Source organism: Schistocerca americana, chromosome 1 (assembly GCF_021461395.2).
Source record: "Schistocerca americana isolate TAMUIC-IGC-003095 chromosome 1, iqSchAmer2.1, whole genome shotgun sequence".
Taxonomy (NCBI): Eukaryota; Metazoa; Arthropoda; class Insecta; order Orthoptera; family Acrididae; genus Schistocerca; species Schistocerca americana.
This window is the reverse complement of record NC_060119.1, coordinates 545,951,619-545,979,489: the sequence shown is the minus strand read 5'-3', so window position 1 is coordinate 545,979,489 and position 27,871 is coordinate 545,951,619. Positions and strand designations below refer to the sequence as shown.

General features: G+C 43.4%; 1 protein-coding gene across 1 annotated transcript in view; it reads right to left on the bottom strand.

Annotated features, from left to right (window-relative positions):
• The window catches only part of LOC124605827 (protein retinal degeneration B), a 575,027-nt gene that overhangs the window by 384,739 nt on the left and 162,417 nt on the right, over positions 1–27,871 (bottom strand). The window contains exon 2 of the mRNA XM_047137749.1: positions 27,268–27,286. The gene's annotated coding sequence lies outside the window, so the exon portion shown is untranslated. The remainder of the gene's footprint in view (positions 1–27,267; positions 27,287–27,871) is intronic.

The window sequence follows — 27,871 nt, the reverse complement described above, 5'->3', positions numbered from 1 at the left end:
AGGCGTCCTCAAGTCGATTTTCGTACAGGAGTGAAGGTGTGCGGGACAAACTCTGCACGTACTTTTCTCTTTTTCAAAACTTTGTGGAGAACGTCTTGAACACTTGATTGAGAGATGTTGCTCCTTTATGGTTTGTCACACAACCACGCTGACACGCTATGGTCGCACGTCCAGTACTTAACACTTGTTTTCTTACAAGCGACTGATCGAATGCACATCTGTTGTTTTCTTGTTTACAGTTGTTAGTACGAACTGCCACAGTAATTGTTGCACTGACATCGGCCTTAGCCAGGAACAAAATCAGTCTCAGAACTTCTTGGACACGCGGTGTAGGTAAGTAAACACTTTAATTGTCATACAAAGGGTAAACCTGAATGGATGTTCCATTCCACAGCGGAGCTTGTGCCGATTTGAAACTTCCTGGTAGTTTAAAACTGCTTCCCACACTTGGAGTCCAACCATCAGTCTTGCCCCTTTCGCCGGCGATCTCTTACCGATTGACCTATCCCGACATGCCTCACGACATGTCCTCACAGCTTCACTTCTGCCAGTATCGCTCGGCTACCTTCCGAACTTCACAGAGGATCTCCTACATACCTTGGCGGACTCGCACTACTGGAAAGAAGGCTACAGCGGTGAAAATGCTTAGGCACGCCTAAGAGTTGTTTCCAGAATGAAGCTTCACTCTGTACAGAGGAGCACCTGGATAGTTCAACTGATAAAAGCAATGGCTGCAAAAGACTGGGTTCTAGGTTCTAATCCAGATCTGGCAGACAATTTTAATGTGGCACACACTGCTGCAGATTGATAATTCGTTCTGGACACAATCCCATAGGCTGGCATTTCTCTAGAATATAGTTGCATCCATGAGTGCTAGTCCCCCAGTGTATGCAGGAGAGCGCCTGTGCAGTTTCGAAAGTAAGAGGTAGGTACTAGTAGGATTGAAGCTGTGAGAGCGGGCCATGAATCGTACCTGGATACCTCAGTCAATGAGAGAATTGGCTGCACAATACAAGGTTCAGGATTCGAGGCTCTGTCCGGCATACACAATCTAACAGTAAGTTAATCGGGTCACTCACCTGTTAATTCTTCTAATCTACGCTATCAGAATGGGAACAACTAATTTGTAACTGATTTCAAATTAAGTTCTTAATTTTCACACCTATTAGACTGTTCCTTTCGTTATTTACAAGCATTCAATGATGTATCGTCATCAGAGGAAAACTGTAAGGATGGTCTATACACCCACCATGATAGGTAAGTAGATGCGAGCTTAGCATTTTCATGTTCTTACCTGACAAAACGGGCACGAGGATGTGTTGTGCGAATCAATTTGCGCCTCTTAAGTAGTTAGACTGATTTTCCACTATCAATGATAAATATGTGATGCAGGAAACACCTGTGTGTAAAGGAATTCATTGATTGCAGTTTTTTAAAATTCTACGCCACTGTGAGTCACTGCCTCACAGTGTGTATCGGCACGATTTCACGCCAGTCATGCCAGCACAGCTTCGAAACTTTATCAAGTGATTAGTCACTCGCGATAACCAGAAAATACAACTGCCGTGACACATATTTTGACGAACCAAAACATTATGAACACCTGGTTACAAGCATGTTGGCCTGCCTCTGAAACGCAGTACAGCGACGATTGTGCGTGGCATGGATTCGGCAAGTTCTTTGTAGGTATGTCGCATCAGATCTCTACGCACAGTTACGGAAATTCCCGTGAACTAAGTGTCAGCAGTTTGTAAGCGCCCAAGTGGCATCCAATAGCGTCTCACATGACGCTCATAAGGCTTCGTATGAGGCGAATCCAGTGGCCAAGACATTAACGTAAATTAACTATCACACTCCTCAAACCACTGTAGCGGGGTTCCGGACTTGTGATATTGACAGTTATTCTGCTTTATTCTGCTGCTAATCATTTTCTTTTATTTTTTAAACGCAAATGGAGCAAGAGGAAGAGTTGTTCACGTATGCATCTGTATGAGTCGTATTTTCCATTTTTTGTCCTTCCGACATGAACGTTGGTCGCAGTAGACTCGGTCTGCAGTCTGCCGCGAATGCTGGTTCTCTGAACTGCATAAATAGCGTTTCGCCAAATCATCATCTACTTCCCTCCGAGGATTCCCATCTAAGGTCAAGCATTTCCTAATATAAACTCGAACAGAGCAAATCCAGCCGCAGGCCTCTCAATTACTTCGATGTGTTATTTTGTTGCAACCTGATGGGATTTCTAAAACTCAAGTAAAACTGAAATAATATCTCTCTTAAGGTCAAGGCAATTTACATAGATAGTTGTACGACGTGATCACTGGACAGAAGTTGAGCTGTACTCAGTGCTGGGATCCGTTTGCGAACTTTAGAAGGAAAGTCTCGACGAAAACGCAAAAACCCCCACTGCAAACGACAAAATAACTTATTATCGTGAGGTATCTGCAACAGCCAAACTGGTCCGATCCCATTTATTTGAATTTTTTAATTTCTGAAGGTAGCAGGGATAAAATACAAACAGAGAGCGAAGGGTTAGCCACAATTTGTACAGAAAACAGATCGCAGTTTTAAGACTCTGAAGATATAAAAGGGAGACAGTAGTTCAAAAGGGGGTGAGACAGGTTTGTTGTCTTTCCTGTCATGTTATTCAATCTGTACACTGAGCAAGCAGTAAAGGACCACGCAAAAATTTGGACAGGGGCACTAAATTTCACGAGCAAGAAATTAAAATGAAGAGGTTTGCCGATGAAACCGTCACTCAAAGATGGCGAAGGTCTTTTGTTTCCTTTATTGCTTGCTCAGTATACAGATTGAATAACATCGGCGATAGGCTACAACCCTGTCTGACTCGCTTCCCAACCACTGCTGGGAAGCAGTGGTTGGGAAGCGAGGGAAAGGGATTTCATGCCCCTCGACCCTTGTAACTGCCATCTGCTTTTTGTACAAATTGTAAATAGCCTTTCGCTCCCTGTATTTTACCCCTACCACCTTCAGAATTTGAAAGAGAGTATTCCAATCAACATTGTTAAAAGCTTTCTCTAAGTCTACAAATGCTAAAAATGTAGGTTTGCATTTCCTTAATCTTTCTTCTAAGATAAGTCGTAGAGTCAACATTGCCTCATGTGTTCCAACATTTCTACGGAATCCAAACTCATCTTCCCCGAGGTCGGCTGTCGATCTCATTTTTGAGACGTTTGTATTCCTTTTTGCCTGCTTCACTTACTGAATTTTTATATTTTCTCCTTTCATCAGTTAAATTCAATATTTCTTCTGTTGCCCAAGGGTTTCTACTAGCCGTCGTCTTTTTACCTATTTGATCCTTTGCTGCCTTCACTATTTCATCCCTCAAAGCTACCCATTCTTCTTCTACTGTATTTCTTTCCCCCATTCCTGTCAATTGTTCCCTTATGCTCTCCCTGAAACTCTGTACAACCTCTGGTTCTTGCAGTTTATCCAGGTCCCATCTCCTTAAATTCCCACCTTTTTGCAGTTTCTTCAGTTTTAATCTACAGTTCATAACCAATAGATTGTGGTCAGAGTCCACATCTGCCCCTGGAAATGTCTTACAATTTAAAACCTGGTTCCTAAATCTCTGTCTTACCATTATATAATCTATCTGATACCTTCTAGTATCTCCAGGATTCTTCTATGTATACAACCTTCTTTTATGATTCTTGAACCAAGTGTTAGCTATGATTAAGTTAAGCTCTGTGCAAAATTCTACCAGACGGCTTCCTCTTTCATTTCTCTCCCCCAATCCATATTCACCCACTATGTTTCCTTCTCTCCCTTTTCCTACTCTCGAATTGCAGTCACCCATGACTATTAAATTTTCGTCTCCCTTCACTACCTGAATAATTTCTTTTATCTCATCACACATTTCATCAATTTCTTCGTCATCTGCAGATCTAGGTGGCATATAAACTTGTACTACTGCAGTAGACGTGGGCTTCATGTCTATCTTGGCCACAATAATGCGTTCACTACGCTGTTTGCCCTACCCCCATGAACCATGGGCCTTGCCGTTGGTGTGGAGGCTTGCGTGCCTCAGCGATACAGATGGCCGTACCGTAGGTGCAACCACAACGGAGGAGTATCTGTTGAGAGGCCAGACAAACTTGTGGTTCCTGAAGAGGGGCAGCAGCCTTTTCAGTAGTTGCAGGGGCAACAGTCTGGATGATTGATTGATCTGGCCTTGTAACACAAACCAAAACGGCCTTGCTGTGCTGGTACTGCGAGCCGCTGAAAGCAAGGGGAAACTACAGTCGTAATTTTTCCCGAGGGCATGCAGCTTTACTGTATGGTTAAATGATGATGGCGTCCTCTTGGGTAAAATATTCCGGAGGTAAAATAGCCCCCCATTCGGATCTCCGGGCGATGACTACTCAGGAGGACGTCGTTATCAGGAGAAAGAAAACTGGCGGTCTACGGATCAGAGCGTGGAATGTCAGATCCCTTAATCGGGCAGGTAGGTTAGAAAATTTAAAAAGGGAAATCGATAGGTTAAAGTTAGATATAGTGGGAATTAGTGAAGTTCGGTGGCAGGAGGAACAAGACTTTTTGTCAGGTGAATACAGGGTTACAAATACAAAATCAAATAGGGGTAATGCAGGAGTAGGTTTAATAATGAATAAAAAAATAGGAGTACGGGTAAGCTACTACAAACAGCATAGTGAACGCATTATTGTGGCCAAGATAGACACGAAGCCCATGCCTACTACAGTAGTACAAGTTTATATGCCAACTGGCTCTGCAGATGATGAAGAAATTGATGAAGTGTATGATCAGATAAAAGAAATTATTCACGTAGTGAAGGGAGGCGAAAATTTAATAGTCATGGGTGACTGCAATTCGAGAGTAGGAAAAGGGAGAGAAGGAAACATAGTGGGTGAATATGGATTGGGGGAGAGAAATGAAAGAGGAAGCCGTCTGGTAGAATTTTGCACAGAGCATAACTTAATCATAGCTAACACTTGGTTCAAGAATCATAAAAGAAGGTTGTATACATAGAAGAATCCTGGAGATACTAGAAGGTATCAGATAGATTATATAATGGTAAGACAGAGATTTAGGAACCAGGTTTTAAATTGTAACACATTTCCAGGGGCAGATGTGGACTCTGACCACAATCTATTGGTTATGAACTGTAGATTAAAACTGAAGAAACCGCAAAAAGGTGGGAATTTAAGGAGATGGGACCTGGATAAACTGAACGAACCAGAGGTTGTTCAGAGTTTCAGGGAGAGAATAAGGGAACAATTGACAGGAATGGGGGAAAGAAATACAGTAGAAGAAGAATGGGTTGCTCTGAGGGATGAAGTAGTGAAGGCGGCAGAGGATCAAGTAGGTAAAAAGACAAGGGCTAGTAGAAATCCTTGGGTAACAGAAGAAATATTGAATTTCATTGATGAAAGAAGAAAATATAAAAGCGCAGTAAATGAAACAGGCAAAATAGATACAAACGTCTCAAAAATGAGATTGGCATGAAGTGCAAAACGAATAAGCAGGGATGGCTAGAGGACAAATGTAAGGATGTAGAGGCTTATCTCACTAGGGGTAACATAGATACTGCCTACAGGAAAATTAAAGAGACCTTTGGAGAAAAGAGAGCCACTTGTATGAATATCAAGAGCTCAGATGGAAACCCAGTTCTAAGCAAAGAAGGGAAAGCAGAAAGGTGGAAGGAGTATATAGAGGGTCCATACAAGGGCGATGTACTTGAGGACAATATTATGGAAATGGAAGGGGATGTAGATGAAGACTAAATGGAAGATAAGATACTGCGTGAAGAGTTTGACAGAGCACTGAAAGACCTGAGTCGAAACAAGGCTCCGGGATTAGACAACATTCCATTGGAACTACTGACGGCCTTGGGAGAGCCAGTCATGACAAAACTCTACCATCTGGTGAGCAAAATGTGTGAGACAGGTGAAATACCCACAGACTTCAAGAAGAATATAATAATTCCAATCCCGAAGAATGCAGGTGTTGACAGATGTGAAAATTACGGAACTATTAGCTTAATAAGTCATTGCTGCAAAACACTAACGCGAATTCTTTACAGACGGATGGAAAAACTGGTAGAAGCCGACCTCGGGGAAGATCAGTTTGGATTCCATAGAAATGTTTGAACATGTGAGGCAATACTGACCCTACGACTTATCTTAGAAGAAAGATTAAGGAAAGGCAAACCTACGTTTCTAGCATCTGTAGACATAGAGAAAGCTTTGGACAATGTTGACTGGAATACTCTCTTTCAAATTCTAAAGGTGGCAGGGGTAAAATACAGGGAGCGAAAGGCTATTTACAATTTGTACAGAAACCAGATGGCAGTTATAAGAGCCGAGGGGGATGAAAGGGAAGCAGCGGTTGGAAAGGGAGTGAGACAGGCTTGTAGCCTGTCCCCGATGTTATTCAATCTGTATATTGAGCAAGCAGTAAAGGAAACAAAAGAAAAATTTGGAGTAGGTATTAAAATCTATGGAGAAGAAATAAAAACTTTGAGGTTCGCCGATGACATTGTAATTCTGTCAGAGACAGCAAAGGACTTGGAAGAGCAGTTGAACGGAATGGACAGTGTTTGAAAGGAGGATATAAGATGAACATCAACAAAAGCAAAACGAGGATAATGGAATGTAGTCGAATTAAGTCGGGCGATGCTGAGGGAATTAGGTTAGGAAATGAGACACTTAAAGTAGTAAAGGAGTTTTGCTATTTGGGGAGCAAAATAACTGATGATGGTCGAAGTAGAGAGGATATAAAAGTAAACTGGCAATGGCAAGGAAAGCGTTTCTGAAGAAGTGAAATTTTTTAACATCGAGTATAGATTTAAGTGTCAGGAAGTCGTTTCTGAAAGTATTTGTATGGAGTGTAGCCATGTATGGAACTGAAACATGGACGATAAATAGTTTGGACAAGAAGAGAATAGAAGCTTTTGAAATGTGGTGCTACAGAATAATGCTGAAGATTAGATGGGCAGATCACGTAACCAATGAGGAGGTATTGAATAAATTTAGGGAGAAGAGGAGTTTGTGGCACAACTTGACTAGAAGAAGGGATCGGTTGGTAGGACATGCTCTGAAGCATCAAGGGATCACAAATTTAGCATTGGAGGGCAGCGTGGAGGGTAAAAATCGTAGAGGGAGACCAAGAGAAGAATACACTAAGCAGATTCAGAAAGATATAGTTTGCAGTAAGTACTGGGAGGTGAAAAAGCTTGCACAGGATAGAGTAGCATGGAGAGCTGCATCAAACCAGTCTCAGGACTGAAGACAACAACAACAACAACAACAACAACATTCTGTTTGTAGTAGCTTACCCGTAGTCCAATTTTTTTTATTCATTATTAAACCTACTCCTGCATTACCCCTATTTGATTTTATATTTATAACCCTGTATTCACCTGACCAAAAGTCTTGTTCCGCCTGCCATCGAACTTCACTAATTCCCACTATATCTAACTTTAACCTATCCATTTCTCTTTTTAAATTTTCTAACCTACCTGCCCGATTAAGGGATCTGACATTCCACGCTCCGATCCGTAGAACGCCAGTATTCTTTCTCCTGATAACGACGTCCTCCTGAGGAGTCCCCGCCCGGAGATCTGAATGGGGGACTATTTTACCTCCGGAATATTTTACCCAAGAGGACGCCATTATCATTTAATCATACAGTAAAGCTGCATGCCCTCGGGAAAAATTACGGCTGTAGTTTCCACTTGCTTTCAGCCGTTCGCAGTACCAGCACAGCAAAGCCATTTTGGTTAATGTTACAAGACCATATCAGTCAATCATCCACACTGTTGCCCCTGCAACTACTGAAAAGGCTGCTGCCCCTCTTCAGGAACCACACGTTTGACTGGCCTCTCAATAGATACCCCTCCGTTGTGGTTGTACCTACGGTACGGCTATCTGTATCGCTGAGGCACACAAGCTTCCCCACCAACGGCAAGGTCCATGGTCCATGGTTCATGGGGGGGGGGGGGGGGGGGGGGGGCTTAAGATCTTACTTTTTATAAAGAGACGATGTCTTTAAATTCTTCATGCAAGTAAACAGGAAGTTGCTGTATACAAAATGTAAACCAATCACCACCATCATGATCCTGACGTCAGTTTGTAGTACGCGTCGTAACGTCAGCTTATAGTGTATGCAGTGTTACCCTGTGAAACAATGAATGTGTAGAGCATGTAGTGGATGCAGTGATCGATAAGAGAAATGACTGGATAGTGTAACATTCCATTTTTTACATTATTGCCCAACTTTTGAAGAATACTGAATAAACAAAGCAGTGTTGTACACTAGGGATAAACCTTATGAGGTTGCACTGTTTTGAACAGACCTTATTTACGGAAGCAGGCTCCAGTCTCTATTTGGTCATCTTGATTTAAGTTTTGTGTCGTTTCCTTAAATTAAGTCAGGTTAATGGCGAAATGGTTCCTACCGTAAGGCCGCGGTGGACTACCTTCCCATTGTCGCTAAGTTAGACAAATAAGTAAGTAAATGCCAACTATTACTACTACTAATACTAGTCGTTTTAACAGTGGCATTTATATCACTACACAAATGAGACAGGGGTAATGGAATTTAGTTGAATATATCAACTGATTCGGAGGAAATTAGATTAGGGCACAGTTTTGCTATTTGGACAGATAAATAATTGATCAAAGAAAAATTAAATATAATATAATTTGGGCTAGTAATACCAAGAACCTTGCAGAAAGAGAGATATGTTAACTGTGTGCCGGCCGCGGTTCTAGGCGCTCAGTCCGGAGCCGCGCGACTGTTACGGTCGCAGGTTCGAATCCTGCCTCGGGCATGGATGTGTGTGATGTCCTTAGGTTAGTTAGGTTTAAGTTGTTCTAAGTTCTAGGGGACTGATGACCACAGATGTTAAGTCCCATAGTGCTCAGAGCCATTTGAACCATTTTTTTTTTTGTTAACGGTGAATATCATTTAAAGTGTTACAAACGTATTGGATAAGTATGTATCTGGGGCATAGACTTATATGGCAGTAAATAATGGACGACAAACAATATAGGCAATAACAGAATAGAAGATTTTGAAATGTAGCGCTACGGAAGGACGCCGAAGATCAGATGGCTGTATGAAGTACACTACTTGCCATTAAAATTGCTACACCACGAAGATGATGTGATACAGACGCGAAATTTAACATACAGGAAGAAGATGCTGTGATATGCAAACGATTAGCTTTTCAGAGCATTCACACAAGGTTGGCGCCGGTGGCGGCACCTACAACGCGCTGACATGAGGAAAGTTTCCAACCGATTTCTCATACACAAACAGCAGTTGACCGGCGGTGCATGGTGAAACGTTGTTGTGATGCCTCGTGTAAGGAGGAGAAATGCATACCATCACGTTTCCGACGTTGATAAAGGTCGGATTGTAGCCTATCGTGATTGCGGTTTATCGTATCGCGACATTGCTGCTCGCGTTGGTCGAGATCCAATGACTTAGCAGAATATGGAATCGGTGGGTTCAGGAGGGTAATACGGAACGCCGTGTTGAATCACAACGGCCTCGTATCACTAGCAGTCGAGATGACACGCATCTTATCCGCATGGCTGTAGCGGATCGTGCAGCCACGTCTCGATCCCTGAGTCAACAGATGGGGACGTTTGCAAGACAACAACCATCTGCACGGGCAGTTCGACGGCGTTTGCAGCAGTATGGACTATCAGCTCGGAGACCATGGCTGCGGTTACCCTTGACGCTGCATCACAAACAGGAGCGTCTGCGATGGTGTACTAAACGACGAACCTGGGTGCACGAATGGCAAAACGTCATTTTTTCGGATGAATTCAGGTTCTGTTTACGGCATCATGATGGTCGCATGCGTGTTTGGCGATATTGCGGTGAACGCACATTGGAAACGTGTATTCGTCATCGGCATACTGGCGTATCACCCGGCGTGATGGTATGGGGTGCCATTGGTTACACGTTTCGATCACCTCTTGTTCGAATTGACGGCACTTTGAACAGTGGACGTTACATTTCAAATGTGTTACGACCCGTGGCTCTACCCTTCATTCGATCCCTGCGAAACCCTACATTTCAGCAGGATAATGCAAGACCGCATGTTGCAGGTCCTGTACGAGCCTTTCTGGATACAGAAAATGTTCCATTGCTGCCCTGGCCGGCACATTCTCCTGATCTCTCACCAAGTGAAAAAGTCTGGTCAATGGTGGCCGAGCAACTGGCTCGTCACAATGCGCCAGTGACTACTCTTGATGAACTGTGGTATCGTGTTGAAGCTGCATGGGCAGCTGTACCTGTAGACGCCATCCAAGCTCTGTTTGACTCAATGCCTAGGCGTATGAAGGCCGTTATTACGGCCAGAGGTGGTTGTTCTGAGTACGATTTCTCAGGATCTATGCACCTAAATTGCGTGAAAATGTAATCACGTGTCAGTTCTAGTATAATATATTTGCCCAATGAATACCCGTTTATCATCTGCATTTCTTCTTGGTGTAGCAATTTTAATGGCCAGTAGTGTAGAAATAAAGCTGTCTCGCAACGAGTTGGGGAAAATGTAACTTTTTACCACAATCTGATTAAAAGAAGGGATCGGTTGATACGACGCTTTTTGAGGCATTGAGTAATAGCTGTTTCAAATGGATGTAGGTTGCAATAGTTGTGAAAAGACTTGCACCAGGCTTGGTTACATCAAACCAGTTTTCAAACATATGTCAGCAACAACGACAACTTTGTGTCTTGCATGTACAAGGCCTAAACGACGGCACGTAGGCGGACAGCCCGGTGGTCCCCAGAGTAAGGAGTGAGGCAGAGGCTGCAGATGTGCGACCCCAGTGCTACTGCGGCGCAGAAGTCCGCCTTCCGCTCGCGGACCAGCGACGCGGACGCGATCGATGTTCGCCCTCGAGCCACGAGGACTTCAAACAAAGCGCCGCTTCTGTGCCTCATCCGCAGCCGGGGCTGCCAAGAGACCAGCCAGCCCACAGCACGCAACCCACCGGCGCCGTGCAACACGGCGGCGCCGCGCCCTGCGGCGTCTGCAGCGGCGAGAGAGAGGCGCAGGAAGAACCAACCGCGCGGGTGCGTGCGTTCCACATGTCTTCCTAAAACACTGAACCGATTTCAACCAAACATGGTCCACATACCCCTTATTGTGAGGCAACAATACCAGTAGGTGTAAGAACCACCTGTCTGCAATAATTCAGGAGATACGACGTCGTAAACACTGAGATACTTGAGAACCTGCATATGCGTGAAACGTCGCATGACGTTTTAGTTTAATAATTCTTTGCTAGCATCTGAATGTACCTACCCAAATACATCATGGTTCAAGACAAGGTCCACGACAATGACAGGCCGTAGCGCGTACGTCACAGCACATGAGACTGCAGTGCCAGCAAGTCTCCGGCGGGGAGCGAGTACCTATTTTAGACGAGTTTAATAATTCTTGTAGGTTGGTTTCGGGTACAAACGGACCAAACTACAGGATCATCAGTCCCTTTTTCCTCATGCCAACAACGTTCAAGTTAAAACAATTCCGAAAAGGGGAAAGGAAAAGGGCGGAAAACTAACGGAGAACCATACGGAAAGAGACAACGAAAGAAGCTAACCAAAAGGGGGAAGCGTACACTAAACGGAAAAGTAATGGAAGGCATTAAAATAATACAGCAGATGGCCGAGGCTGGCTGATGGCACCAATAAAAAAGGATGAGTCAGCCACTCTGCAACACACTGAACTCTCCAGCCTAAAAGAGAAGGCGAGATGAACACACACAGGGACAAGAACAACACCAAGGCCAACAAATAGCAAAGAAAGGGTGAAGCAGAGTTAAAATGGAGGTAGGATGGAGGCCTGTGTGCGAAGGCCACACGCCCACCCTTAGTCTGTGTAACAAAAAACCCCCATACGAATAAAACGCGAAACAACATCAGCCATTGAGGCATTGTCGCCAAATACCGGAGCAGAGTGCTGGGAAGGTTAAAAGTCAGTCCGTCGCAGAGCGGTTAAAATTGGGCAGTCCAACAGGATGTGGACGACGGTCATGTGGGAGCCAGTGACACCGAAGTGGGTCTGCGCGACGGAGGAGGTGACCAGGTGTCAGCCAACTATGGCCGATGCGGAGTAGGCAAAGGACAACGGAGTCTCTGCGAGTGGCTTGCATGGATGACCGCCACACATTCGTTTTCTCCTTGATAACACGTGGTTTAAAAGGGTGCGTCCTTCAGTATCCCAGATCGCGAAAATTCAGACCAGTCTCCGGGAGGTCAATCTCCAGAGTTGGTTTACTGGTAGCCTGTTTGGCCAGGCGGTCATCAAATTCATTTTCCGGGATCCCGACGTGGTCTGGGGTCTAAATGAAGGTGACTGATTGTCGTCTGGGCGTTTACGTGGATACAAGCTCTCGACATCGCACGACTAAACTAAGACCTTTTCTCTGTACCTTTTCAATTAAATACTGATTTGCCGTTGGCCCTGCACGGACCCGAACATTCCCGAAGTGTGATGGACAAGCTTGTAGTCTTAACCTCACACGTTTGTTGCAAAGCTCATATATATCGATGGACCAGGTTCAAGGAATATGACGTCATGAACACTGAGATGCGTGAATAAATGCAATATCATATACGAACTTTTAACACATTCATTATTTTCTACTGGACAAAACATCAGGTCACTACATGACTATCCCCTTTAGTGCTAAAGATAGTGCAGATAGAATGTAAAATGCCGTCCTCGTAAAAAGTAGTTTCTTGAAACCGGATGGTTCATCACGTGTGACAGTGGCTCCAACAGGGAACGACGTAGTAATCTTCGACGTCGGTCTCGGTGTCGCAGTGCCTGGTTCACCATGGTGCTCACAGGGTACAGGAACACCTCTTGTTGTTGATTTTTCTGTCTTCTCTGGTTTGCGTTCCGCACTATTTGTAACATCTATTGCATCCAGAACCGCTGGCTTCATCCGATCCATTGCGACTGAGGTGAGTGTACCATAGACCATTATCCGGAAAGTACGGTTGCCCCTGCTGACTACCGGACACGGTCCGTCGTGGCTTATGCTGTGCATCGTTGTGTAAGAGCACGGTAGCGAAGTCTGAGGCGGTGATTGTGTCATCTGCTATGCTGTACGAAAGGTAGGCGTAACGTTTGTCCACATACCAGTTCTCTTAAGATCACCCTTAAATGACGTTCGTAGATGCAGAGCACGACAGGCAGTGTCTCTGCCCATTTCGGTGTTGCGTGACATCTCAGTACTGCTTTCAACTGCCAATGAAGATGCTCAACGATACCGTTTGACGCGGGGTGGGTATGCTGTGGTATGTAAGTGCTTCCTACCTAATAACGTGGTCAATGCTCTGAAAACATAGACTTCAAACTACAATAGCTGATCATCGTAATTTTCAGCGCGACTCCGAACAGGACAATCCCGCCGCGGAAAAATGTTTGCATTAGAGCTTCTGCCGCAATGTCATTCATTGGTTCAAATGGCTCTGAGCACTATGGGACTCAATATCTGAGGTCATCAGTCCCCTGGACTTAGAACTATTTATTTATTTATTTACACGTCAAGTTCCGTTGGACCAAATTGAGGAGCAAATCTCCAAGGTCATGGAACGTGTCAGTACATTAACTTACAACATAAAAGTAATAACAGATAAAAATAAATGTTCATGAACCTGCAAGAAAATCAGTCCATAAGTTTAAGCAAACGCTATCAATTATACAATGAGAATCAGCTTAATTTTTCAAGGAACTCCTCGACAGAATAGGAGTGACCCATGAGGAAACTCTTCAGTTTCAATTTGAAAGCGCGGGGATTACTGCTAAGATTTTTGAATTCGAGTGGCAGCTTATTGAAAATGGATGCAGCAGTATACTGCACACCTTTTTGCACAAGAATTAAGGAAGTCCGATCCAAATGGAGGTTTGATTTCTGCCGAGTATTAACCGAGTGAAAGCTGCTTATTGTTGGAAATAAACTAATATTGGTAACAAGAAACGACAATAAGGAATATACGTATTGAGAGGCCAATGTCAAAATACCCAGACTCGTGAACAGAGGTCGACAGGAGGTTCGTGAACTCACACCACTTATTGCCCGAACCGCCCGTTCCGAGCCAAAAATATCCTTCTAGAATGGGAAGAGTTACCCCAAAACATAATACCATACGACATAAGTGAATGAAAATAAGCAAAGTAGACTAATTTACGTGTCGAAGTATCACTCACTTTCGATACCGTTCGAATAGTGAAAATGGCAGTATTAAGTCTTTGAACAAGATCTTGAACGTGGGCTTTCCACGACAGCGTACTATCTATCTGAACACCTAGGAATTTGAACTGTTCAGTTTCACTAATCATATGCCCGTTCTGTGAGATTCAGACGTCAGGTTTTGTTGAATTGTGTGTTAGAAACTGTAAAAACTGAGTCTTACTGTGATTTAACGTTAGTTTATTTTCTACAAGCCATGAACTGTCATGTACTGCACTTCTTGAAACCGAGTCAATGCTGCACACAACATCCTTTACTACCAAGCTAGTGTCATCAGCAAACAGAAATATTTTAGAGTTACCCCTAATACTAGAGAGCATATCATTTATATAAATAAGGAACAGGAGCGGCCCCAACACTGATCCCTGGGGCACCCCCACTTGACAGTACCCCACTCAGATCCCACATCACAGCCGTTATCAACATTGTGAATAATGACCTTTTGCTGCCTGTTGCTAAAGTAAGAGGTGAACCAGTTGTGAGCTACTCCCCTTATTCAGTAATGTTCCAACTTCTGGAGCAATATTGTGAGATCAACACAGTCAAATGCCTTTGTTAAATCAAAAAAATACTCCAAGCGTTCGAAACTTTTTGTTTAGCCCATCCAGTACCTCACAGAGAAAAGAGAATACAGCATTTTCAGTTGTCAAACGACTTCTAAAGCCGAACTGTACATTTGATAGCAAATCGTGTGATATAAAATGATCAATTAACCTTACATACACAGCCTTTTCGATAACTTTTGCAAACACTGATGGCATAGAAATAGGCCTAAAATTATCTACATTATCCCTTTCTCCCTTTTTATAAAGCGGCTTTACTACTGAGTACTTTAATTGCTTAGGAAACTGACCATTCCTAAAGGAAAAATTACAAATATGGCAAAATACAGGGCTAACATGTGCAGCACAGTACTCTAATATTCTACTAGACACTCCATCATAACCATGAGAGTCCTTAGTCTTCAGTGATTTAATTATTGACTCAATCTCCCTCTTGCCTGTATCACAGAGGAGTATTTCCGACGTCAATCTCGGAAAGGCATTTGCTAAGAAATTTATATGATTTCCTGTAGAAACTAAATTTTTATTTAATTCACCAGCAATGCTCAGAAAATGGTTGTTAAATACTGTACATATATCTGATTTATCAGTAACAGCAATATTATTACTGCGAACTGACTTTATATCATCAATCTTGTGCTGCTGACCAGACTCTTCCTTCACAACTGACCATATGGCTTTATTTTTATCCTGTGAATTAGCTATTCTATTTGCATACCACATACTTTTTGCCTTGCTAATATCATTTTTAAGCACCTTACAATACTGTTTGTAATGGGCTACTGTAGCTTCATTGTGACTACTTCTAACATTTTGATATAATTCCCGCTTTGTTCTACATGATATCCTTATCCCACTAGTCAGCCAACCGGGCTGTCCATTACTGCTAGTACCCCGTTTAGAATGTTCTAATGGAAAGCAACTCTCAAAGAGCATGAGAAATGTGTTATGGAAAGCATTGTATTTATCATCTATATTATCGGCATTTAAGATTTTTAAATGTTCGGATAATAAGTTGCCGTCTCTTTATCTAAGAATAGATGATGAATGCAGCTAGCCGCTATCTCTGTGTAATGTCTTGTCTGTTTAGACGTGTATCTGTTGCCTTCAAGATCACTTCACCTTCACACATAAATCTATACAGTAAAGTAAGGCCCTCCCAGTTCTTGGCTTATCCGTGATAAGACAGGCGAAAAATTAGACTAATGGAGGATTTTTAGTATTATCTCTATTTTCATTCGCTCCCCCTCTTTCTTTCCTTTATCTATGTACAGTTTTTAATATAATATTTCATAACGTGAAATCAGCCAAACAGGATCTTTGGTGGAGTCCTTCGTCTTGGTAATCAGCGGCTGGCTTGCTGTAAGAGATCTTTACATTTATTATTACTGTTAAACACTGCAGTCAGTCGGGAGAATCAATCGTTTGGACAATTTGTTCCTATTACGAAAGATTGCGAATTCCAGATGTGTACGAAGCCTTTTTGGACGATTTAACACAGACTCAGTGATTGCAGGCTCTCTTCGACACAACTGAAACTTCCCCACTAATTACAGGGCCAACGTGATCATCAAATGATTAAGAAAAAACTCATTCTTTCATTCACTCCAGAACAAAAGAGTCACAAACCTTATTTATGTAGGAAATTGTGTATTAAATCCATCTCATTACATGTCCAGATCTCCGGTGATTCCACGCCTTAATTATTTTCCGTTTACAGTCTCTTTCTCTTCAAACAAACCGCTAGCGGCACAAATGTTAATTGGCTCGCTTTAGCGAGAAGAAAAGCAGAGTATGTATCTCTCAAAAACACGTCAATCCCTCAACAGATACTCCAGAAGTTGTCCTAGTTACCACTCTTAACAAGCATGGAGAATGCATATATGCATCTCTGTTATTTCAAAGAATAAACGCACTAGAAAATTCTTTGGCGTCGTCGAGCTGTCGCCGCATATATTACGAGAAAATCAGATCAGATAACTTTTCCAGAGTGAATAAATGTGGATGGTTTGATTGAAAATGATTAATTGGTGCATGGTAGAGGGTATTTTCTGTAGGGACATTACAGGCACTATAAACTTCTTGCCACTCTTGTTTCTTGACAAGTTTTGAAAAACTCTCTATTGCTGTTGGATTAACTTTCCTACGTAGTTTGTAATTAAATACGACATTGGTTTGAGTACAAAAACCTTTTAGTTTTAAAATTTGTGCATCATGGTCTGAAAGGCCATTCACCCTTTTACTAACAGAATGCCTATCTAGTAATGAAGAATGAATAAAAATATTGTCTATGACTGTGCTACTGTTCCCCTGCACCCTAGTTGGAAGAAACACAGTTTGCATCAGATCATATGAATTTAGGAGATCTACCAACATCCTTTTTCTTACACAATCATGTACAAAATTAATACTGAAGTCACCACATATAACTACTTTCTGGTACTTCCTACAAAGTGAATCAACAACCCTCTCTAGCTTAAGCAAAAATGCTCTGAAGTCGGAGTTAGGGGACCTATAAACAACAGGAATTAGAAGCTTAGTTTCACTAAATTCAACTAATGCTGCACAAATTTCAAGTATCTGTTCAGTGCAGTGTCGTGATACGTCCATGGACTCAAATGAAATACTGTTGCCGGCCGCGGTGGCCGTGCGGTTCTGGCGCTGCAGTCCGGAACCGCGGGACTGCTACGGTCGCAGATTCGAATCCTGCCTCGGGCATGGGTGTGTGTGTGTGATGTCCTTAGGTTTAAGTAGTTCTAAGTTCTAGGGGACTTGTGACCAAAGATGTTGAGTCCCATAGTGGTCAGAGCCATTTTTGAAATACTGTTTTTTACGTACAGTGCCACTCCCCCAGCCCGCAAGGAACTCCTCGAGAAACAGCCAGATAATCTGTAGCCTGGTAAAGGAAGCCCCTGAATTATCAAATTATTTAAGTGGTGCTCTGATATACCAATAATTTCAGAGTTAACATCTATTAGCAGTTCACTAACTTTATCTCTAATACCTCTTATATTTTGATGAAATATGCTAATTCCTTCTCTACTTGGAAACATAACATCCTCTGGAGGTAAGCCCTTAGTTAGAGGCACTTCATTTAAGCAGGTATACCTATCAGCTGACTTCAGTCTAAAAGAGGTGCAGCTCTAACACCAACTACTACAGGAATTTTTCCATGAGTGACACCACTACCACCACCACCACCCACTACACTGTCACCTATAAGCTTAGCCAGCCTCCCCTTCCCATACCTACTGAGGTGCAGGCCATGCCTAGTGACACCCCATCTACTGATAGACCCAACTGGCACCACTGAGATGTGATCCATGCCCTCCGCCATCAGTGCCCTCCCCAGCCCCACATTAAGGCGCCTAACAGTTGCACGAAATGCACATTAGTGCCACCAGTTTGAGTAGCTATCTTAACCAGGTCACCACTGACGACATATTCCCCGTCCCTATCGAGACTGTTCCCTGATCCACCCACTATCACTACCTGATCCTCTTTCGTAAAATTCTTACATAACTCCCCTATGCTTTCAGTCACCTGAGCCAACCCTGCACTAGGCTTCACAATGCTGGTGACCTGGTACTCACTCCCAAGCACTTTCTGCAACTGCTGGCCCACACCTCTACCGTGGGAACTACCTAGCAGCAGAACCTTCTTTCTGCTAGACTTTGCAACTAACCTAGGCCTCCTAATTGCTGAGGACAGCTGCAAGTTACGTACATCTGCAGCTACACGAGGCTCCTCTCCACTCAACTCTGACAGTTGGTCGTATCTATTGCATGTATGCAAAGTAAAACTGTCTGAATACCTCCTCTTCCTAGCTACCTTCTTGCCAACTGCCAGTTCCCATTCCCCACCACCATTCACCCTCCTCAACCTATCTAGTTCCTCCTTTGCGCATTGTAACTGCACCTGAAGGGCACAGATCTTACGCTCCTGCTCCTCTATTAATTCGTTTCTACTACACATTCTACATTCCCAGGAGAGGATCTCCCTAAAATGACCACTGGCTTCCCCACTGCATTCCCCCCAGTGAAAATACTTTGAACAAATCCCACACCGTAATCCACTACTCACAAACCTACGACAGAGCCCACACTTTTCACTCATGATAAAATTTTACAGTTACTGAAAAAAACTATACGTCTACGTTACCAAAGTTCAGTTTCACCAGTAGAACTATTTAAGAACTAACAATAATTATCTCGAAATTCTCTGCCTACTAAGAAAGCAGCTACTTGTATTAATACTACTACAACACAGCCGATACCAGTACCAGCAAAACTTCACAAAATTATTAGTTAAAACCAAAAAATTAAAACGACCACTGTAACACTAAGCGAAGTTAAAACACTAAATCAAAATTTTACTGAAATATTTCACTAGAAAGAATAATAAACATCAGTTGAAAACTAAAGCACGAAATTTACTAAACGACTTCAACACACTGAAAACTGTGTAAAACACAGCGAGCGAACGATTACAGAAGTTTATGAAGTCGTTATTTCGCCACAAACGGCACGAAACACCGCTGAAATCTATTAAATTTAATAGCTGTATTACAAAGCACAAATAAGTTTGTCAGTACTTAGCTTATAACCGCTACAGCTGCAGTGCACGCCGCAAAATGTAAACACACTACTGAGGCACGAGGCTTAGACGAACGACGAAAGCAGACTCACAAATAATAGACCACTCGAGTCAATAACACAGGAAGACAGACTGAGATTAATGAAAATCCACTAATAAGTTACTTTTACGGCAAATATTAAAACAAATAAACTTTAAAATAAGTAAATGCTGTCTAAAATTTATAAAATATTAACGAGCTATTTCAACAGCAGTGCAGCACACGTGACGTCACACCAAATAATTTTGATTAAACCTAACTAAACTAAGGACAGCACACACATGCATGCGCGAGGCAGCATTCGAACCTGCGACCGTAGCGGTCGCGAGGTTCCAGACTGAAGCGCCTAGAACCGCTCGGCCACACCGGCCGGCTGTCATTCATTGCAAACGCCTCAGGTCACCTGGTGGTGAACGTGTCTACTACCGTGAGGCAGTAACTGTAGCCTTCCGATGCTGCGAGTGGGCCTACGATGTCAGCATGCACACGTTCTAACCATTGGTTTGGTGGAAATATGTGCCTAACGGTGCTCTGATATGCCGCGTGATTTTATTCCTCTGGCGCGCCACAAATAAGTTTACAAATGTTCTGCAGGCTGTGTGCATACCTAGCCATACAAAGTTCTGTTTGACCAATCTAGCACTGACTTTACTCCCGGTTTAGTAACCTTGGCTAGTTGGGCATATGAAAATAGGAACAAACATAGAAGCAACCACTTCCACTAATGTACTGTTATACAATCAACAAATAAAAAATTTCGATACTGATTTATTTCGTGCAACTTCAATTTTCTCAATAAGTTTTCGTAAGTGAATTTTTGACGCCGATTATACTAACTATTCAACCAACTTTTTATGTTTGAAAGAAAGTAAAGCAATTATTGTCCATTTTATTGAGCAAGCTAGGAAGAAGATCAGTAATATTAAGAAGTATTATTGTACAGTATTATTGATCATCTACGGGGCACTTAAATTCAAAATCACTTTACTCTCATTTTGTCTCGAGAGAGGAAGAACTGTGAAAATACAGATTCTTTGACTGTAACCTTAGTTTGTTTTACAAAATTTATCTGGAAGACGCAATGTCGCACCTCATTTTATCATCCCTCACAGTCTTCCGTCACGCATGAACTTACGCTCGATAAAACTGAACCTTTATATGAGTGCGTGGTGTCTCTTCTTTCGGACATGTCTGATGTCAGCTGCATCGGGATTTTCGACTGGATGGGCAATGGATCCGCCTGCTTCAGTGCGAATGCACAAGTGTGTCAGACATCCCCCGAGAATCTCAGAATACCCAGGATGGAGGAAACGGACAGGGACAGCGGGTAGGTGGCGCTCGGTGGGAAGGTGGATCGCCCTCGATGCGTGCCGATATAGTCCGCGCAGTTGCGGTGAACCCTGCGCCCCGGGTGGCGCAGTGGTTGACGCACCTGCTTAGTAAGCAGAGGATCATGGGTTCGAATCCCGGTCCAGCACACATTTTCAATCATCGCCGCTGATTCCTCGTAAAGTCCTGATGCAGCTGACATCAGTAATCCCTTCCTTTTCCCTTCGTTTCTCCCCCTCCCCTTTCAAGTTCTTTGATGCAGAAGTGCTTCGCGGCTATAAAATGATCTTTAGCGGTTGCTTCCAGGCATAAGCTTTTTGGTTATGAGAGGAATGCTGCCATTTCAATTCCTGTGTTCGATGATCATCTCACGGATCATCACGCAGAATTCCAGAATGTTATGACTGCGAGGTATGGCAGAGAGAGCTAATGAAACTTGTTCGTGTATTTGCTTCAACCAATCGCATCGGTTTCTCGTTTATATTCGGCACAGTATCTCCTAAACTTTTTTAAATCAAAGAACCACGTATTACAGATATGTTGACTTGGGAATGATCAGGGCCACCCGTATAAGAGAGGAAAAAATCGTCGTGCATATTCGCTTCCAGGTTTTAAGGACCCATCCTTCCAAGCCGCTTCATCAAAAGTCGAACCAATGCACGCGCGCCTCACGTCACTTTTGTAGATGTTATATATTTTTCTGTACTTACGTCCTCAGCCTGACGGAACATGTCAAGTTCAGTCCGAAAATTCGGAATGCAATTAAGTCGTCCTCAGTTTTTGCAAGATTTGCAGTTTTATTTGCGTGTTCCAGTGCTCCAATAGGGATCCGTTGTACACGTTAATTTTTCTTAACCTTCTTTAATTTTTCCTGTGTCTACTTGGACCTCGTATTTACCTTGAACTACGCTTCTAGCGACTGCCAGCTATCCAAGGAAAGTAGTCGTATAGCCGGCCGTGGTGGCCGAGCGGTTCTAGGCCCTTCAGTCTGGATCCGCGCGACCGCTACGGTCGTGGGTTCGAATCCTGCCTCGGGCATGGATGTGTGTGATGTCCTTAGGTTAGTCAGGTTTAAGTAGTTCTAAGTTCTAGAGGACTGATGACCTCAGGTGTTAAGTCCCATAGTGTTCAGAGCCAGCCAGTAGTCGTATAATAAGACAGCGCCCCACCTTGTCCATGTGGATTAAGAAAAGGACGGCACAGGCAAGTGCCTAGTTCAGGTAGTAAAGCACTAAATCCTTTAATAACACTACTTGAAATGCCTGTAATGACTTTAAATCCACGGGAAACTTCCAAATTCCAAGATTCAGGATTCCAAGATTTTTGGCAAACATGTAGAGCTTGCCACATCTAATGAGAATACTACGAAGCGGCAGCTACAGCAACATCTACATCTACGTATAGTTCTACACCTACATACATACTTCCAAAGCCACTGGGCAGTGCAAGGTGTGACCGTCAATGTTTGTCTGCAGGAAACCTAATGTGTATTATCTTATTCCCATGATCGCACTACGAGACGATTATAGCAGCGCGTGTTTGAAGTACAGGGGATAGGCAAAATAATGTGAACACCTGTACTTAATTGGGAATGGTTTATTAATAAGGCATTGGACCCCATTTGCCCGTAATACAGCTGCGATTCTTCTTGGGTAATGACATATAATGACTGTATAGTCTGTTATGCCACTCTTCAATCAAAACCTCTTCTAATTCCTGTAGTGACAAGGGAGACGGAAATCTGCTCCGGAGTCTGCACTTCAATATTGCCCACAAGGGTTCGACAATGTTCAAGCCCGGGGACTGTGATAGACAGGGAAAACGCTGCAGTGGCGTTGCATGCTCCTCATACCGCGATTGTACTGTCCTGGTTGTGTGAATAGGTGCATTATCGTCCTGAAATATGGCATCATTGTTGGGAAACAACATTTTAATCACGGGATGCACCTGATCATCCAAAATGTTTACATAATCGTTGGCTGTAACACGGCGTTTGAGACTAATGATGGGACCAGCAGAATACCATGATATGGCTTCCCACGCCTTCACACTTCCTCCTCCATGCTTAACCGCTGGAATCAATCAGAATTGTAGACTTCATTTGGCGTTCTCCAGAGATAAACCCGGCCCTATATTGGTAATAACCAAAACGTTTAGTCGTCAGACCTTATGACGTATTTCCACTGGTTACCGAGCGAGGCGGCGCAGTGGTTAGCACTCAGGACTCGCGTTCGGGAGGACGACGGTCAACTCCTCGTTCGGCCATCCTGATTTCGGTTTTCCGTGATTTTCCTAAATCGCTTCAGGCAAATGCCGGGATGGTTCCTTTAAAAAGGCACGGTCGACTTCCTTCTCCATCCTTCCATAATCGATGGAACCGATGATCTCGCTATTTGCTCCCCTCCCCCCAAATCAACCAACCAATCACTGATCAGCCGTCCGGGGTTTATGCTCCTGGCACAATGTTTTACGCTTCTTTGCGTTGGTTGTCGTCATTAATGGTTTCGTTATAGCAGCTCGTCCGTGAATATTCGCTTCATGGAGTTCTCGGTGGACAATGTCGATAGATACGGGGTCTCGAAGATGGCTATTTAGCTCTGCCGTCACTTTAGCCGCCGTAATTTTGTGCTGTTTAGACAGAATTCGTATTAGCGTACGACGATCTCTGTCAGTTAGTTTTGATTTGAGCCCACTATTACGTTTATACTATGATGTCTTTCCACGATTTGTGTTGGCTCTCATGACTGTTGAAACAGCTCTTAGAACATTCAGCAAGTTGGCTGTCTTGGTTACTGATGCTCCAGCTAATCGGGCCCCCACAATCTGCCCTCTTTGGAACTCTGTTAGGTCTTACATGGCACGTCTACCTCGACATCTGAATGCGAATACGAAGTGTGCAACACTCGTAAACAATCTGCACTGATGCCTAGTCCGTACTGAACACGCACAGTCCATCGCGACACTTGCCTTGCCTGCATTGTTGACCGTCGAACACAACCATCCCAGTACTACCACTGTTCACATTATTTTGCCTACCCCCTGTATTTAGATGTGTCCTATCACGCCTGACAGTACACCAAAAGCTGGAGAAATACTCTAGAAATTGTCATACAAGGGATTTAGACGTGTCGGAAGGTGGCTGTAAACTGCAGTGTAGCTACATATACAGGGTGTTCCAAAAATGACCGGTATATTTGAAACGGTAATAACAACTAAACGAGCAGCGATAGAAATACACCGTTTGTTGCAATATGCTTGGGACAACAGTACATTTTCTGGCAGACAAACTTTCGAAATTACAGTAGTTACAATTGTCAACAACAGATGGCGCTGCGGTCTGGGAAACTCTATAGTACGATATTTTACACATATCCACCATGCGTAGCAATAATATGGCGTAGTCTCTGAATGAAATTACCCGAAACCTTTGACAACGTGTCTGGCGGAATGGCTTCACATGCAGATGAGATGTACTGCTTCAGCTGTTCAATTGTTTCTGGATTCTGGCGGTACACCTGATCTTTCAAGTGTCCCCACAGAAAGAAGTCACAGGGGTTCATGTCTGGCGAATAGGGAGGCCAATCCACGCCGCCTCCTGTATGTTTCGGATAGCCCAAAGCAATCACACGATCATCGAAATATTCATTCAGGAAATTAAAGACGTCGGCCGTGCGATGTGGCCGCGCACCATCTTGCATAAACCACGAGGTGTTCGCAGTGTCGTCTAAGGTAGTTTGTACCGCCACAAATTCACGAAGAGTGTCCAGATAGCGTGATGCAGTAATCGTTTCGTTCGGATCTGAAAAATGGGCCAATGATTCCTTTGGAAGAAATGGCGGCCCAGACCAGTACTTTTTGAGGATGCAGGGACGATGGGGCTGCAACATGGGGCTTTTCGATTCCCCATATGCGCCAGTTCTGTTTATTGACGAAGCCGTCCAGGTAAAAATAAGCTTCGTCAGTAAACCAAATGCTGCCCACATGCATATCGCCGTCATCAATCCTGGCACTATATCGTTAGCGAATGTCTCTCGTGCAGCAATGGTAGCGGCGCTGAGGGGTTGCCGCGTTTGAATTTTGTATGGATAGAGGTGCAAACTCTGGCGCATGAGACGATACGTGGACGTTGGCGTCATTTGGACTGCAGCTGCAACACGGCGAACGGAAACCCGAGGCCGCTGTTGGATCACCTGCTGCACTAGCTGCGCGTTGCCCTCTGTGGTTGCCGTACGCAGTCGCCCTACCTTTCCAGCACGTTCATCCGTCACGTTCCCAGTCCTGAAATTTTTCAAACAGATCCTTTATTGTATCGCTTTTCGGTCCTTTGGTTACATTAAACCTCCGTTGAAAACTTCGTCTTGTTGCAACAACACTGTGTTCTAGGCGGTGGAATTTCAACACCAGAAAAATCCTCTGTTCTAAGGAATAAACCATGTTGTCCACAGCACACTTGCACGTTGTGAACAGCACACGCTTACAGTAGAAAGACGACGTACAGAATGGCGCACCCACAGACTGCGTTGTCTTCTATATCTTTCACATCACTTGCAGCGCCATCTGTTGTTGAAAATTGTAACTACTGTAATTTCGAAAGTTTGTCCGCCCGAAAATGTACTGTTGTCCCAAGCATATTGCAACAAACGGTGTATTTCTATCGCTGCTCGTTTAGTTTTTATTGCCGTTTCAAATATACCGGTCATTTCTGAAACACCCTGTAGGTCTTCCTTTCGTCCATCGCGACACTTATTTTACGTGTTCGTCTCGTTTCAAGCCGTATCATAATTTATTTGGTGTGACATGCTTCAGATGTTCGCTTTTTGCCTTGTAATAATAACTGAGTGAGGCTCAATGGCCTCGTCCAACTCTTTCAGTTGGACGCCACTTTGGCGACTGGCGTGTCACTATCCTGCCACATTATCCATCTCGGGACGGGGACGTATAGTTTAACCTGAACTTCGAACCACTTATCGTTCCTGGTGACTCCTCACTCGGTTAAGAGGTGAAGGTAAGATTAAAGACAGACTGAAAATTTCCGTGCTCCGACCGGTATTCGATTCCGCGACCTCTAGATCTTCACGCACACACTTTACCGTTAGAGAACCAGGGCCTTGCCGTCTGATTTTATGGTGGGATAAACACCTAAAACTGGTAGCAGGTATGGCGAAAGAAGTCTGTGTTCCGAGTGTTCTACGACAGCGCAGTGAATTTGTCCAGGACATGGCAAACGGGACGCCAGCGCTTAACTTTACAATACTGCTTCAGGATTTGGCGTCATCAAACAGGCTTGACTGCAGACAAAGAACAAATGCCGAGACATGCTCCGATGATCGCATTCTGTCAGTATAGCCCACAGAAAAGTGTAAGAGTGACGCTCCAGAAACTTTAACATTTATCTCTGGAAGAATGGCGATGATGTTCTCGCGAAACCAGGTTGGTAAATTTTGCAGTCTGTATTCGAAGAAGAATGCGTGACAATCATGCAGCTGCCATCGTGCATCTAGCATAAGGAACGTCATCGTGTATCTGGCATAAGTACGCATTACGAGCGCTTCAAACGTAACATTAGTTCGTACATAGAAGACCAATATTCTCAAATATGCAGCGTCTCTCTGGATGGCTAACCCAAAATCAACAAAAAGATTATTCAGACCGGAAAGGAGAATCCTAAGAATAGATGCAACATCCGCCATAAATACGCCAAACAACATCTATGAAATGCCTAATGCAATTCCTTGAATATATCGGTTCACTGAACTAGCTAGTAAAACTGGACAGAACAGATTAAGTACCAATACATCGACGACAAACCTACCCAAAGATGGAGTAACAGTTTCCAAATTTCCAAGGTGTCAGCATAGTTAACCGCCGCATGCAGTAGCCCAAGCGTAAGCAAACAACAGAGAAAGACTATAACGAAACGGAACTGTAAACAAGGGTAGCCAGCGAATTTAACCATCGCGTATTACAAAAGCAAGGAAAAAATATGACAGTCACACCTACTGTGTACAAAGGACTCACAGGTTTTAAAGGCGTTTCCCCTCACTTGTAAGGGAATGCTGGCATTATACTATATCCCTAAAAATTAAAATAAAATGAAGAATAGAAACAATGAACAATTAAGATTTCTTTTCTCCCCACCTATAAATAAATGGAGTCCACACAGGACAGCAAAACTTGTGGGTGAAAAAGAGCATAAGCTCTCCCACGAAGTCCTCTCTCCATCCAGGAGAAAGAACGGAAGGTGAGAACAAAAAGTAATGAGGAGGAGGAGGAGGGAGAGGGAACGCGTGCAGAGCCATGTGGGCAGTTACTTTCCCTCCTTCGGTACGCGCATGGAATAGGGCGCATGGAATAGGGCACACCAACCCTCATTGTACAGTGGACTGCTGAGCATGTATCCAGGTGCAGACATGAAATTTTGGTATACTTACATTTTCAAGTGACTATCTTTAAATCCTCCTTAATGGAAACTTACCAGCAGCACCCACACGCACCTGCAAGAGATAAGAAACGACATTGTATCAGGAACACTTGCTTCCATAGCTTCAGTTATGTGTACAGTATATTTTGCAATAATAGAAATGCTGTATAAACCACTAAGTTTTGAAGTATCCCAGATAATGACGAAAACATCCAAATTGGCGACAAAATAAAGAATCTTTCCAAAGCTATAGGAAAAAATGGGAAAGAATTGCCCATCTCGCATCATAATACACGTTTCCTTTGCGAATTGTGAGGGGAGGGTACAAATTTTAACTCTTTGTATGTGCAACTGTGGTGAGTACCTGTAGACAGTACAGAAGGAAGACGCTGTTTCAATTGTTTCACTCTTCAGCCTTAAGAATGCAATTGTCGTTTGAAAATCTCATGCTTATAAAGCTCTCTCTTCCTATATTATATTCAGTCTATTTTCATTAGTTACACGACATAATCTTCAGCGCTCTTCTGTAACATCACATTCCAAAAATTTGTCTTTTTGTTTGTACTCTTAATAGCCAACGTTTCACTTCCATATATGGCTATACTACAAACATACAGTTCCAGGAAACACTACAAAAAAATTTAATTTTTATAAATGA